Source organism: Chelonoidis abingdonii, chromosome 1, assembly GCF_003597395.2.
Source record: "Chelonoidis abingdonii isolate Lonesome George chromosome 1, CheloAbing_2.0, whole genome shotgun sequence".
NCBI lineage: Eukaryota > Metazoa > Chordata > Testudines > Testudinidae > Chelonoidis > Chelonoidis abingdonii.
The window spans coordinates 133736179-133751404 of record NC_133769.1 but is presented as its reverse complement, the minus strand read 5'-3'; positions in this window follow the sequence as shown (position 1 = coordinate 133751404).

Here is a 15226-nt window from a genome sequence, read left to right as displayed (position 1 = left end):
TCCAAATGATTTCACTTCAGTTAAATTAATCTGCTTTATGAAAATCATAAGACGATGAAAGGGTCAGAAATCAGCCATGCTCCCCAAAAGGCTGTTGGTCCAGTAATCCCGTTTACACACTGAAATAGTCATTATGGCTACTCCACATCGTACCACAGAGTGTTGGGGCTACTGGATCCATGTAACTGCAAGACTTGCCCAGGACTCATGGAGACTCCATTTCTGCAGTGCACACAGGGTGGAAGAGGCCTCCTACATAGCTGACCTAATAGATTATTAGGTTTGGAAGGGACCTCAGGAGATCATCTAGTCCACCCCCCTGCTCAAAGCAGGGCCAATCCCCAAATCCCTAAATGACCCCTCAAGGATTGAACTCACAACCTGGGTTTAGCACGCCAATGCTCAAACCACTGAGCTATCCCTCCCTCGTTACAGTCTCCTACACAACTCCATTGCTAGGGTCAGTGGCTCAGAGGTTCTTGTGTCAGCCCTCTACTTCATGAGTAAATCAGATGACCAGATCACATGAAGAACCAAACGGACCCCATTAACAACTTATTTTAAACGAAGTGGTAATCTACAAGCATTTCTAAGTCACTTATTGGCAAAGCATCTAGAAACACCTATCCCAGCTGAGCCCTTTCTGCTCTAGAAATGCCATAGGCACTTTTTCTGGATTTGTGTAAAATATGTACATATCGTTACTACTCCCATAGCATTATGAACCTCCCAACTTGAATGAACTCAGTATTTTCTGTTTTATCTTTCTTGCAGTTAGTAGATTCTCAAGTGCAAAGTATAGTACTGTTCTGCTTATACAGAGCTAGCTAAAGAAAGTGCACAGATCTAACCTCAGGAAGCAAAACAGAGCAAAATGGAGAATTCAAGTAAAGCTATTATGATGTCACATTTTTTTAACCATGACACTGCATGTCTCAGAATTGGATGAACATTTAGCATTTCAAGGTAACCTATGAAAGAATGCTGCTGCCAGGGGTCTCCACACCAGCAGTAACCATAGTTTTCCACCTGCCACTATTAAGGAAGATCAAAAGTATTTATATACCTATTAGAGATTGCAGAGGTTAACCACTTCCCCCGAAACAGGCTCATAGTGTAGCTCACACTGAAGAATACATAAAAGAAAATGCAATTTATAAACCTAATTTTGGACACAAGTCCAATAAGATACCTCTGCTATTTCAAACATTTGACATCATTTTAGAAAGTTACTATATCAGGAATGTTTAGAACCTGGAATATTCTATACAGAATTACAATAACACCTCACTTAACATTGTAGTTATGTTCCTGAAAAATGCGACTAAGTGAAATGATGTTAAATGAATCCAATTTCCCCATAAGAATTAATGTAAATGAGGGGGTTAGGTTCCACGGATTTTTTTCTTTTTTTTTGCCAGATGAAAGGCATTATATACATTTTAAACAAGCAATTTAATACTATGCTGGGGGGGGGGGGGCAGAATTAGTGTGCACATGCTGTGTGTTTACAAACATACTGTACTATAGTTGGGAGGCACCTCTGCCTTACCCTACACAGGCACAGCCCACTGGTACTGGAGATTAGGCAGGCAAGGAGGCTGAAGGTGCTGTAGGCTAGGAGAAGCCTCAACCCTCAGCCTGCCCACTCCCGCACCTTTCCCAAGCCCCATCCTTGATCTGCCTGTTCTCCTCTCCACCTCCTCCCTCTTTACTTCCCATGCTGCGTCCTTGCTCCTCCCCCCTCCCTCCCCACCTTCCCTTCTAAACGCTGCAAGCCAGCTGATTACTGCCAGCAGGAGGCAGGGGAGATGCTCCAAATCCTCGCTCCTACCCCTCCCTCCTGCTGGGGCAATCAGCTGGCTTGCTGTGTTTAGGGGGCAGGAGGGAGGAGCAAGGACTTGGCATGCAGGCTCCCCTTCTCTCCCCCCGCCTCCTGCTCGCGGCAGTCAGCTGGCTTGCGGCATTGGGGAGGCAGGGGGTGCCTGCACGCCCAGTCCTCGCTCCTCCCCCCTCCCTCCTGCCCTCAAAACACTGCAAGGCAGCTGACTGCTGCAGGCAGGAGGCGGCGCTGATCCGTGGGGTCCGCCGGCGGGCAGGAGGCTAACTGTGGAGATAGCAGGCAACCAAACAAGGTAAGAGTGGAGAATTGCACAGTTTTAAATGAGTATGTTCCCTAATTGATCAGCAACGTGACAACGAAACTACATTAACCGGGACGACTTAAAGTGAGGAGTTACTATACTTAGCCCAGCCCCATCTATGATAAACAAATACTACTGTTATGGTTTTGCTACAATAAAAATAAAACAGTCCAAAGCATATCAAGGTTGCAAACATGACTAACTCATTCCCTGAAGACAAATTTATGATTTTTAAGTTATGCAGGAGACCAATTAAAGCTGTAAAACAAATTAAGAACTTTACCTTTCTGGTATGCTATGTTTCACTAGTATAAACACTTAGGTACTCTGCATGTCTCAAACTTAGGAAAATTAGAGTAAGGAAACATTAAAAAGAAAAAAAAAAAGTGTCCAAGACGTCTGCCCTAGAGCAATTTTCTTTCTTACATCTCTTAAATTAACATTCCTAACATTTCAGGTTGTAATGCAAACTTTGCTCATGAGAGTAGTTCCATTTGGAGACTCATAAGGATTTGCAGGATAGGTCCTTTGTAGATCACAGAAGATGGAAAGATAATGACATTTCCTTTTACACAATTCACTGAAATACAGCATGATTGGAGGGCAGAACCAGTTTAAGCTACTTATTCACTTAAATACAAAGGTAAAGTTAAACTACAGTGAACAGGTCAACCTCTTCCCTCAGTTACACCAATGTAAATCCAGAATTAACCCCTTCATGGAGTTAGTCTAGATTTATACTGGTGCAACCAAGATTATGAATTAGTCTGAATTCATTTCTATACTATAAGAAGACCAAGAAAACTTTTTAAAACTGGGGGCACTATACTCAGAATAAGGAAAAATATAGATATGAAATATCAAGTATATGAAAACACAGAGAGAGTATGTAAATAACCAGTTCTGGTCTCATTTGGTTCCACTCAATCAAATAATCTGCTCCTTCCAACATTTCCCCTCCTGAAAGCTATTCCCTTGTTGATCTTTTATTTGGGAAAATATCCCCTTTCTGTGTCTCTGCTGGAATAGTGAACTGATAGAATGCTCTCCTTCCAAGAAGTATTCTTACCAAGAGTAAGGTCCAATGTACTGCAACAGCCTCAAAATGTATGCTGAAAAGTAACCTTTGCAAAGCTGTCTCCCTCCAACAGCCTTCTCTAGACAATTTAAACCCTAAATAATCCCAGAACTACATTTTGGCAGGTTAATTTAACTACTTCATAATCCCTTAGGAAGTTCCAAGGCTTCATGAAATTAATTCTGTTGGATTGGTTTGCTTTGGTTTTATAAAGTGGGGAAGAATAAATTTTAGTTTGGCTGGAAAAGTTCACGGCTGTGGTGCTGAAGGCCCACACTGTGTGCAACCAGTTGCATGCGCCCAAACACATGGCCCCTGGAGCTCCTGGCAGACTCTCAGGTCCATCTTCATGGAGCTTATTATGGGTTCCATGGCTTAATTTGTTGCTGAGACACATTATGGGACCGCTGGACAAAAATGAATAAAAAGAAATGAAAAAAAGTGTCTGCTAGAAGCATAGGAGTACTTTTTTGATGGGGGAGCAGTAAGAAATCTGATCTTAGATGTCACCTCTGGCTCTAAAATATTTTTAGAATGAAAACATTTTTGCTGCTACATTTAATAACTCAATGCCTCCTTTCACAAATCCCATGGCAAAACCACTATCCAAAATGTGTATCATCTTATCACTTGGGGAATTACAGCACATTCAAAATCTAAAATAAATAATTTAGAACAAACCAGATAAAAATCTAGAAAACAAGATTAGTTTAACAGACATAGGTTAAGGGGTAACTTGATTACAGTTCATAAGTACCTAAATGGTGAATATTTAATAATGGTATCTTCAGTTTAGCAGAGAAAGGTATAACACAATCCAATGGCTGGAAGTTGAAGCTAAGACAAATTCAAACCGAAAAAAAGTAAATTTTTTTTTTTAAACAGTGAGAATAAATTAACCACTGGAACAATTTACCAAGGGCCATGGTCAATTCTCCATCACTGACCATTTTTAAATCATGATTGGATGTTTTCCTAAAAGATAGGCTCTATGAATTATTTTGGGGAAGTTCTATGGCTTGTGTTACACAGGAAATCAGATTAGATCATGATGGTCCCTTCTGGCCTTGCAATCTATGAATCAACAGCTTCTCTAGATACACAGGGTCTGAGGCAGCAACACAAAGGTAATAAGTCTAAAATATCTGAACAAGTATAACCTCTTTACTCTGAAAAATACTGTACCATAACTCTCTCCATGCAATTTTGGGAGAACCAGTCCCTAAGAATACTGATAACTGTAACTGTTAATATATCTGTAACTTTCCAAAATGATTAAATACAAAATGTTATAACACAATCACAGTATGCACTACAATACTAGCTGTCAAGATTACCATCACAGTTCCTGCCATATCTTTATGTTTCTGCCATACCATAGCAACCTTCTGCTTCTCAAAAGCTGTGTGCATAAGAGCAAGTAACCTCTATCAGAGCTTAATAGCCATAAGGAGGTAATTCATCACTGCTACTAGATGAATCTCTGTGCCTTTACCTGGTCCACCTCCTGACTTTGAAGGATCCAAGATACTAACAAAGGTAATGCTGTCAAGACTTCTTCAGTGACAATGCCTAGAAAAGGGGAGGCTAAAGCTGGAATAGGAGTTAGTATTCAGTGTTGGTTTCCTGAGAATCAGCTGGCCTATCATATGGCTTCTTCAGGACAGACTGTCTTCTCTGCAGGAATTATCAATTATTCTGATCAGTAGTTGAACCAACTCTTTCCTCCACTCCCTCACTACTCACCCTGGACTGAGTCTCTGCTGGGTGACTCATATCCCTGATGTCCCAGACCCTCAAAGTTTCCAGTGCCTCTACTTGTGTAACTGATTCAAACTCAGCAAGGGTTAATTGGTCCTTAGTATTTATTCCAGCCTGGTAGCCTCTCTCCTAAAGAAACTGTCCTCTATTTGGTGGATCTCCTTGCAAGTAGGCACTTAAATCAGATTGCATTAACCAACTTCTAAGCCTATCAGATAGCATGCTAGCTGACTACTGGAAAGAGCTCTGCAGAGAATACTTGGTAGAGTTTATAGCAGAGAAGAAAACGCATTTAAGGTGTGCCTCCCTCCCCTGCGCCCTCCCCCAAAAGAAACACTAATTTGCTCGAAACAAGAATAGGTCAGTATCAGACTAGATAGGCCAAGAATCTCCTGCAGGCAACAGTTCCTGTACAGTATTCCCCTTTAGGGATAAATTTCTCAGTCTTACCAGCAGAGCAGCAGCCAAGTCCGAAACATTCCAAAAAGGCTTGGAACTCTGCTTCTGAATTATTTTCCTGTTTGATGCCTGCATAAAATGTCAGTCACTCATCTCCCTCCCAAAGGTATCTGCAGCCACGAGTTCAACGGATGCAGGTTACAGTTATTTATTGAACCCAAAGGAAACCCTGCCGAGAAGCTCAGCCAGCACGTTACCTGCTCGGGAAGGGCGCTTGGAACAGGAATTCAGTAAAGACTCTGTCCAGCGACGTGGTCTAAAAGTAAAAGTCGTGGGGATGGGGAACGCTGCTATTTTGACCCACGACAGCTTAACCCCCAACAGGCTTGTGACAGCCGCGCGCCCGATGCCTCGTGCCTCCACGGCGCGGGGGCGGGGACGGGCTCGCGCCGCAGGGAGGCCCCCGCAGGGCCAGGAGCTGCGCGCGGAGCTCCCCCGCGACGCAGCCGTTCCCAGCAGCGCCAAAGGGCAGTAACGGCCCCTGCTCAGGGTGAGGGGCAGAGAACGAGCCCAGCCCCCTCCCGCAGAGCTCCGCCGCGCAGCCCAAACAGGCAGCGCCTGACCGGGGGGGGAGGGGTACGCCCGGCAACATTCCTCCGTCCCGCGCGCACCGCCCACAAAGCTGCCGGGCTCCTCAGCCGTTATCCGAGCGCGCGGCCGCCTCTCTCCCGAAGGGCGCCGGCAGGAGGGGGCGTGGCCAGTAGTTCAGTCCTCGCGGCGGCAGCGGCGGCTTCTTCCCCCGTCCCCCTGTGTCCTCCCAAACAGCGACCCTCACCGAGGGGTCCGCGCATGGCTCGGCCCCGCCTCTGGGGGGGATTCGCCCCCTGCTGCGGCTCTACATACCCCGCAGCCCCTTCCCCGCCGTGCACTGTCAGCCAACACCGGGACCCCGCCCAGGGCGCCTCCGCGCTCCACGGCTGAGCCTCGACAGCCTGCGCTAAAGGGGCTGGGGGAGGCCTGGGACACCCCTGCTGGGGCAATTCTACGCCGGTGCGGAATCACTGCCACCCTTCTCCTCCGGCCCCGCATTGATTGTATGGGAGAGCGGAAGGGAAGCTGCAGTTACACCTGTTCCCCAAGAGGCGGTGCCAGAAGAGAGAGAGAGAGAGCGGGCGGGCGGGCGGCAGGGAGCTGCCAGCCGCGGTGAGGGAGAGCGAGGCGGAGGCGGAGGCGGAGGCTTGCTTACAAAGGCCTGCGTGCGGGGCAGGTGAGGCGGCTCGGGGGGTGGACAGAGTGGGGCAGACAGGGCTGCTGTGGGGGCGGGTCAAGCAGACGGGTTCAGAAGGGCTAGTGAGGGGAGGAGAATGAGCAGGGGCACAGGAACTGGTGGGGTGATAACACTGAGGCAGGGACAGATGGGGGTGGCTGAGTGGGGGTGCAGGGGCAGCTATGCCTGGCTGAATGGAGAGTGGGGGAGCAGGGGCAGATGGAGAGAGGGGTAGATGTGCCTGACTTAATGGGAGAGGCTTGGGGTGAGCTAAGGTCTGTATGGGGGGAGGATCCCTAACAAACTCCTACCCCCCAAAAAACCCCACCTGTTCCATACTTCTCCCACCAACTCCAAACAACGCTCCAGGTTCACTCCCACAGGCTCCTTCCCAGCAATTACTTCCCTCTCTCTCAGCTCCTCTGTTACCCCTGGCTGCCTTTGCATTGCTTCTGAGCAGTGCAGGAAATATGTTTCTGTATTGTAATAATTGATCCCTCTCTGCTATTTAAATGTGTGTAAGGGATTGAAAACTATATGGTAGTTTTAGATGTCTGATAGAAGTAGACTCACAGCAAAAATATTTCATTTTGCTGAAGGAAGAGAAGTGTAAATACATTTAGAGGGGATCTGTAAAGCTTAGAAAGTACACAGCTGGAGGGGAACTGTGATTTTGTAACCTCCACTTTTTACTGAAAAAAATCATTCACAAGTCTACTGGCCACTTCACTGAGTATTATTTCTGAAAGTTGTTTGGGAGGCTAAAATAGAAACTGTTGTGCAACTATGGAGTTGCTATTACAACTCTGTAACATTTGGAAATACTATTGTGTTATAAACATCTAAGCCCCATGAACTGTCCCTTTCTTATCACTGAATTGGATCTGAGTTGGGACTTTTCAAAGTCTCCTATATATTAGGAAAGATAGATTTAAAAACCCTCTTCTCCACTGCCTCATTTCACTATCTCCTTCTTTCCCACAAATGAATTTTTGAGTTAAGGAGGCAATATGGTTTCATGGAAGAGTCTCAGATTGGATTCAGCAGATCTAGCTCTGTTGCCATCTCTGCTACTGAATTGCTGTGGGAGCTTTGGCAAGCCATTTAACCATTCTGTTCCTCAGTTTCTCTATGAAAGGCAGATGACAATGTTATCCACGTGTGAAAAATAAATTAAGACCTATGGATAAAAAGTGCTAACTATTATTATTAAAGAAGGCAAAAAGGATAAACTGACAGTCTGTGTTAAATAGCAGACATTTAAATAGCAGAGAGGGATCAATTATTATAACAACTAGTCAACAAAGAAAAAACAAGAACTAATTACCTTAAGCTAGGCAAAGAGATATTTGAGGCTAGTATTAGGAAAAACATTAGAACTATAAGAAAGCAGGATAGCAATGGAACTAACTGCAAAGGGAAACTGTGTAATTGTTTTCACTAGCGATATTCAAGGTTAGGCTTGACTGTCTGTAGGTTTAGGGATAATTAAGACTGTGAACTGAGAGTATTAGCAGTAGGTGGCATATGTTGTCTGTAATGATAAAGAAACCCTAGCAGGTTGTTGTATTTGAAAAGTCACTTTTGAGAGACAATAGTTGCAGAACTTCTTATCAGAAGGCTCACTGATAGTGTTGTTGAAACTTTTAGAACTGCTGCATTAAAGTTCAGAATTCTGAGGTGATTTATATCCTGGACAGTCCCATTGGTTAGTATAGTATTTGGCTCATACCATTTAGATCATTTCAGCCAGATTTTTTTGTAATACTGGTCTCCAATTTTGTGCTTAGAATATTCGGGATTAATTTAGGCCACTTCGCATAAGTACACGATTGTGCCTCAAAATCAGGAAGTTAGAGGTCTAAGTGTCACAAATTATGCCTGCAAATAATTACCAGTGCAAAATTGTACCTAGAAATTTCAGGTACAAAGCTAGGTTGAAAATGTGTTGCTTTCCTAAATGGCAGTCGTTTTTCAAAAACATTGTAGTTTTAAAAACTGCTTTTGATGCCACTCTTATTTTTACAGTACTTTTAAAAACAGACTTTTCAAAGCTAATTCTATTTACTGACATAAAACTCCCCTACTACATGACTGCATATTTTTCCTGTCTGTTGTGGTCAATTATGAATCACTATTCCATCCTAAAATTTTGGGATATGACCAGATAGATCAAGAGGGAGACCTGCAGATTCATAGATGATGGGGTTTGAACATCCTCTCTACCCCCTTCCTATCTGTAAGAAGGGTAAGGAAGGGGAAACGATAGAGAAGGGTAGTTAGTATTGAACCAGAGTCTCAGTTTGGTGTTAGGAGAATTGTGTTGATAAAGGAGCTGTCTTAAAGATAAAATAAAAAAAAGTGTTCTAACCTCTTGGGGTTCTTGCAAGAGTAATAGTATATTAACTCTGATCAAATTCTAGTTTGCATGATTACATTTTGCCTCTCTAAAACTGTCCAAATAATTTATATTGGACATTTTTCTTTACTTCATCTATAAAATTAGTGTATTGTTGATGGTGCAAAAATCAAGGGCCCTGCAATGAAGTTTGACATCACTATATCTACAAAGATATAGCTGCCTGAGAATAAGGTCATGGAGAAAACCCAAGGCCTATTGGGAAGAGATAGGAAAGAATGTAACCAAACCTATCATCACTTGAAAAAAAATGTATTTGGTTCAATTTGGGGATTTGCAAAAATTCAGGGTGGTGATTATTTGCCTGGAGCACTTCTCCACTCTCTAGTGTCAGCTCACTCAGAAAAGTATTTGTAGCATATTAATATACCTGAGTAAACCTCAAGTTCAACAATCTACGTCACCTCCCATGGAACCTGGTGATAACCCACACTATAACTCATGTTGCTTGGAACCCAGTGCCACTGTGAATGAAATTCCATTTGACATTGCATTGTTAGAAAACTGGAACTTTACCAGCTTTAAATAATATGCTGACTGTCTGATAATATTTTGCTAACAGCAGATAAGAGTCATAGTTGCTTACTAAATATTTTCCAGTGCTCAAGAAGTCAGGTCACCCTCTCCTAGTTTACAATACTTCCTTTTCTTCTTTGTTTTACATTAATTTAAAAAAGAATAAGCAGAGTACTATATTATATAGGCACTGTACTTCCTTGGCATAGGACTAGAAAATTAGCCAAGGAAAAAAGCTATTAGCTTTTGAAATATGCCCCTACCCATATCTATATAGTAGTGATATTAGACGGAGCTTTAGAGTAGCTTTCAGAATCTTTCAGAGTAGCAGCCGTGTTAGTCTGTATCCGCAAAAAGAACAAGAGTACTTGTGGCACCTTAGAGACTAACAAATCTATTTCAGCATGAGCTTTCGTGAGCTACAGCTCACTTCTTCAGATGCACCTTCAGATGCACCTGGTGCATCTGAAGAAGTGAGCTGTAGCTCATGAAAGCTTATGCTGAAATAGATTTGTTAGTCTCTAAGGTGCCACAAGTACTCTTGTTCTTTTTTCAGAATCTTGCAATTTGTTCCTGCATTTATTCAAAAGTTTATGCATGTCAGAGACAGAAACAACAGTAAGAAATGTAATGTAAAGTTCAGTAACAGGAGGCACAGTAAGCAAGAGGTTTAGTGTGTTGAATGCTGGGGATACTGAACTGAGAAGAGTTCTCTCTTAAGTACCAGGCAATGAAGGCTGAGAACTGTTGTTATAACTGAGGAATTCAGTGAGAGATGGAGTCCTTAAGAATCAGGAAAAGCCATACATAACTGCAAAAGGGCAGTAAAAAGGAGGTGTTCACCAGTTAGTTACCTCTGACCGGACCCAAGAAGGAAGCAAGGTGAGGAGAAGAAGAGGAGGAGGAGGAGGGGAGAAGAGAAGTATGGTGGCTCAGCTGACCACCCATTGCTCTCTACCACACAGTGTGCTCAAGAGCCACACTCCAACAGGGTATATGCAGGTGGAACTCCATTAAGATCTTAATACACCTCTACCCCAATATAACATGACCCGATATAACACGAATTCGGATATAATACGGTAAAGCAGTGCTCTGGAGGGGCGGGGCTGGGCACTCCGGTGGATCAAAGCAAGTTTGATATAATGTGGTTTCACCTATAACACGGTAAGATTTTTTGGCACCCAAGGACAGCGTTATATTGAGGTAGAGGTGTATGTCTCAAAAACTTTTACAGACAGACTAAGCATAGATTTTTTTTTTTTTCCAAAACACACAAATGCAGATGTTCTAATTTTCCAGGCTATTATGCTCCTTTTAGGAGTCTGATTGGTCTTGTTCCAAAGTTTACCTCATTTAAAAACTACTTGCTTACAAAATCAGACATAAAAATATAAAAGTGTCACAGCACACTGTTACTGAAAAATTGCTTATGTACTCATTCTTATCATAAAGTTATAAAAAGTCAATTAGAATATAAATATTGTACTTACATTTCAGTGTATAGGATATAGAGTAAAATAAACAAGTCATTGTCCGTATGAAATTTTATTTTGTACTGACTTTGCTAGTGCTTTTTATGTAGCCTGTTGTAAAAGTAGGCAAATTTCTAGATGAGTTGATGTACCCCCTGGGAGACCTGCACACTCCCAAAAGTACGTGTACCCCTGGTGGAGAACCACTGAATAAAGGCTCAGCTAAGCTTTTTAATACTACAGTAGCAGTGAAGCTGCTGAACCTTATCTTAGTTCGTGAGGGTAGTTTTCCTATAAATAAGGTATGCTAAGTCTTATAAGGCATAGAAGGTAATTACCTCATGCAGATTAAACTAAGATTCATGCATTTACTGGTATATGTAGGATCCTACCAATTTCACGGTTATAGGATTTTAAAAATCATAAATTTTATTACTTCAAATATTTAAATCTGAAATGTCACACTGTTGTAACTGTAGAGGTCCTGACTCAAAAAGTAGTTGAGGGGGGGTTGCAGTACTACTACTGTTATTTCTGCCCTGCCCCAATTTGAGAAACTCTAGTCTCCCTCTGTGAAATCTGTATAATATAGTGTAAAAGCATACAAAAGACCAGATTGCACGGGGGGGAGACCAGATTTCATGGTCCATGACACATTTTTCATGGGCGTGAATTTGGTAGGGCCCTAGGTATTTGGTGTAGTTGTATGTTTCTGTCAGGCTATTCAACAGTACCCTTATCTGATTGCCCATGCTAGGCCTTTTTCAGTGATCTTAGAAATGTTGCTTGTGGTGACAATCCAGGATAAGCATTGTGGCTGGTTACCTTTGGCTGGAACAAGCATTGTGGCTTATTTTTCAGTTGTTTTGTTATTAACTAAGATTTAATGTTGATTTACTTTTGACTTCTGTTTAATCTGCAGTAATAAGGTAGATCCTAGTATACCAGATGAATAAAATTCAGAGTCCTCTAGCAAGGAAAACTGAGTTCTTCTTGGTAATAAAGCAAGCTTGCTGAAAAATACCTTTAAGAAATTAATTAATTTGCATTTCATATTCTTTCATGTTTCATAACAGTAGGCAGTTCCCCCAGTCGCTTTAGCTAGAATTTCTCCTGCACTCAAAGCTGTTCAGCAAGCTCTGTACTATTAGTTTGACTGGAGGTTGACTGGATTTCAGTGGTGTGGCACATTTTTATGCAGTATAGTCTGTAAAGTGCTTTTGGGAAGAAAGGTGCTATCAAAATATAAAACATTGTTATTATACAGGAGCATTGTTTGTTTCTAGAAACCAAAATCTTTGTATGGAACCCACTCTTAGTTATCACTGAGTATGGGGACAAATTTTCCAAAATGGCCTCTGACTTTGCATTTGTAATGTTGTATGTACATGTAACAACTTGATTTGCACAGGTAAAATAATTCACTGCAAGTGAAAATTTGGAGGCTGGATTAGGATTGCTTTAAAAATCACTAACTTCTAAACACATTTTCAATCCTCTGTGATCTCCCCAAATCACCTGTCACAGAACACAATGTAACTAGACGTGAGCTCAGTATCATCTTGTACCTCCTACCCTGGAGTTGCCAGAGCCCAGATTTGATGCCTTCCAAGGCACACCATAAGTATTACTTGTTTTCCCATTACATTCCTTGGGGTGGGATTGAGTAGATTGACAGGAAGGGGAAGGATGGGGATATAGCTTGTTGTGATAATGAGAAGGTTTTAGGAAGTTTTATCTAATTTTTTAAAGTTGCAAATAAACACCACCATATGTTCTAAATAAACAACAACCTAGGTAGTCATAGGATAAGAGAGAAGGTCCTCTTATGGGTCAGTAACTGGTTAAAAGATAGGAAACAAAGGGTAGGAATAAATGGTCAGTTTTCACAATGGAGAGAGGTAAATAGTGGGGTTCCCCAAGGATCTGTAGTTGGAACAGTGCTGTTGAACATATTCATAGATGATCTGGAAAAAGATGTAAAGAGTAATTAGTCTGCAGATGACACAAAATTACTCAAGATAGTTAAGTCCGAAGATTACTGTGAAGAGTTACAAAGGGATCTCGAAAAATGGGTGGCTGGGCAATAAAATGGCAGCTGAAATTCTGTGTGGATAAATGAAAAGTAATGCACATTGGGAAACAATCCATACCTACAAAATGATAGGGTCTAAATTAGTTGTTATTCAAGAGAAAGATCTTGAAGTCACAATGAATAGTTCTCTCTAAAAATCTGGTCAATGTCCAGTGGCAGTTAAAAAAGCTAACAATGTTAAGAACCATTATGAAAGGGACAGTTAAGGTGACATATCATAATGACATTATATACACCTCTACCCTGATATAACGCTGTCCTTGGGAGCCAAAAAATCTTACCTCGTTATAGGTGAAACCGTGTTATATCAAACTTGCTTCGATCCACTGGAGCATGCAGCTCTGCCCCCCAGAGCGCTGCTTTACCACATTATATCCGAATTTGAGTTATATCGGGTCACGTTATATCAGGATAGAGGTGCAAATCCATGGTATGCCTACATCTTAAATATCACCTGTAGTTCTGGTTGCCCCATCTCAAAAAAGATACATTAGAATTGGAAAAAATACAGAAAAGGGCAACAAAATGATTAGGGATATGAAACAGCTTCCATATGAAGTGAGAATAAGAAGACCAGGATTGTCCAGTTTAGAAAAGCAGTTACTAAGGGGGCATATGATAGAGGTCTATAAAATCATGAATGATATAGAGAAAAAGTGTTGTTTACCCCTTCTCATAACACGAGAACCAGGGGCCACCCAATGAAATTAATATCAGGTTTAAAACAAACATAAGGAAGTATTTCTTCATACCACACATGGTCAACCTGTGGAACTCATTGCTAGGGGATGTTGTGAAGGCCAAAAGTATAACTGAGTTCAAAAGAGAATTAGACAAGTTTATAGAAGATAGGTCCATCAGTGGTTATTAGCCAAGATGGTCAGGGACTGAACCCCATGCTCTGGATGTCCCTAAACCTCTGACTGCCAAAAGCTGAGACTGAATGACAGAGATGGATCACTTCATAAATTGGCATGTTCAGTTCATTTCCTCTGAAGCATCTGGTGATGGCCACAGTCAGAAGACAGGATACTGGGCTAGGTAGACCATTGGTTTGACCCATACAGCCATTCCTGTGGCTGTACATTGAACACCGTGACAATATGCTAGGGTTGTAAGGATTGGTACAGCATATCTATACTTGTTTTGAGGTACCAGTGTGACCCATTCATCTCAGCTCACCAGTTTCTCTAAGTTTAGCACAGCATCTGAAACACATATGCTCTGAAATCCAGTTGCACTGGCACCAAGAGGGGCTTATTAATGTTGTTGTAGTCTTTTGAATAACACTAATAAAAAAGGTTAAAAGTGAGGAAATGAATTAAATATGATTGGAGCTATGTAAGCTGAAATTAGTTTGATCCTGAGTTTAGTTTGACCTTTTAGTAAACAAAGAGAGTCTGAGCTTATCCTGCAAAAAAATGGAGTATAACTGACCTGACCTTATATTATAAAAAGGACATATGCACCTTTCCCACAAAGAGCTTATTTAAAAGATCCTTATAAATTTTGTAAGAAAGTATGAAAGAGAAAATAGCTCTTTCTACAAGGAGGGAAGCAGAAAACTAATGGAAAGAAACAGAGAAAGACTCCTAGAAGATGACAGAGAAAAAAATGAAGGGAAATAGAATGTGAGTGAGGTTGAAAGTAACAAATGTAAGTCAGTTTAGCTAGTCAGTAGGTAGCTACAAAGAATATTGAGGGAGAAAACTAGACTGGAACTTAACTTCTCAGACCTTGTTCAGTTGACAAGTCAGTACTTAAGTGAGACACAGAATTATCCCTAGATCAGAGAAAGGCATTTCTGAACTTTTAAGTATATTATTTAAGACAGCTGAAGTTGTCCAGCACTTCCTGCAAAGTCTAGGAATGAATCCATATGGGGAAAGCCATGAACCTAGTACTTGAGACCAGTCAAGGGAAGAGAAACCAAGAAGCAGAGGATCCTGTCCCATGTTCTCCAGCCAGCTGCCTCACCTTGTACCTGGGATTACACCTTGGCAGAAATGAATGGTACATCTGCATTACAAGCAAAAAAAACCCCAAAAAACTAACCACCACCACCTAAAACC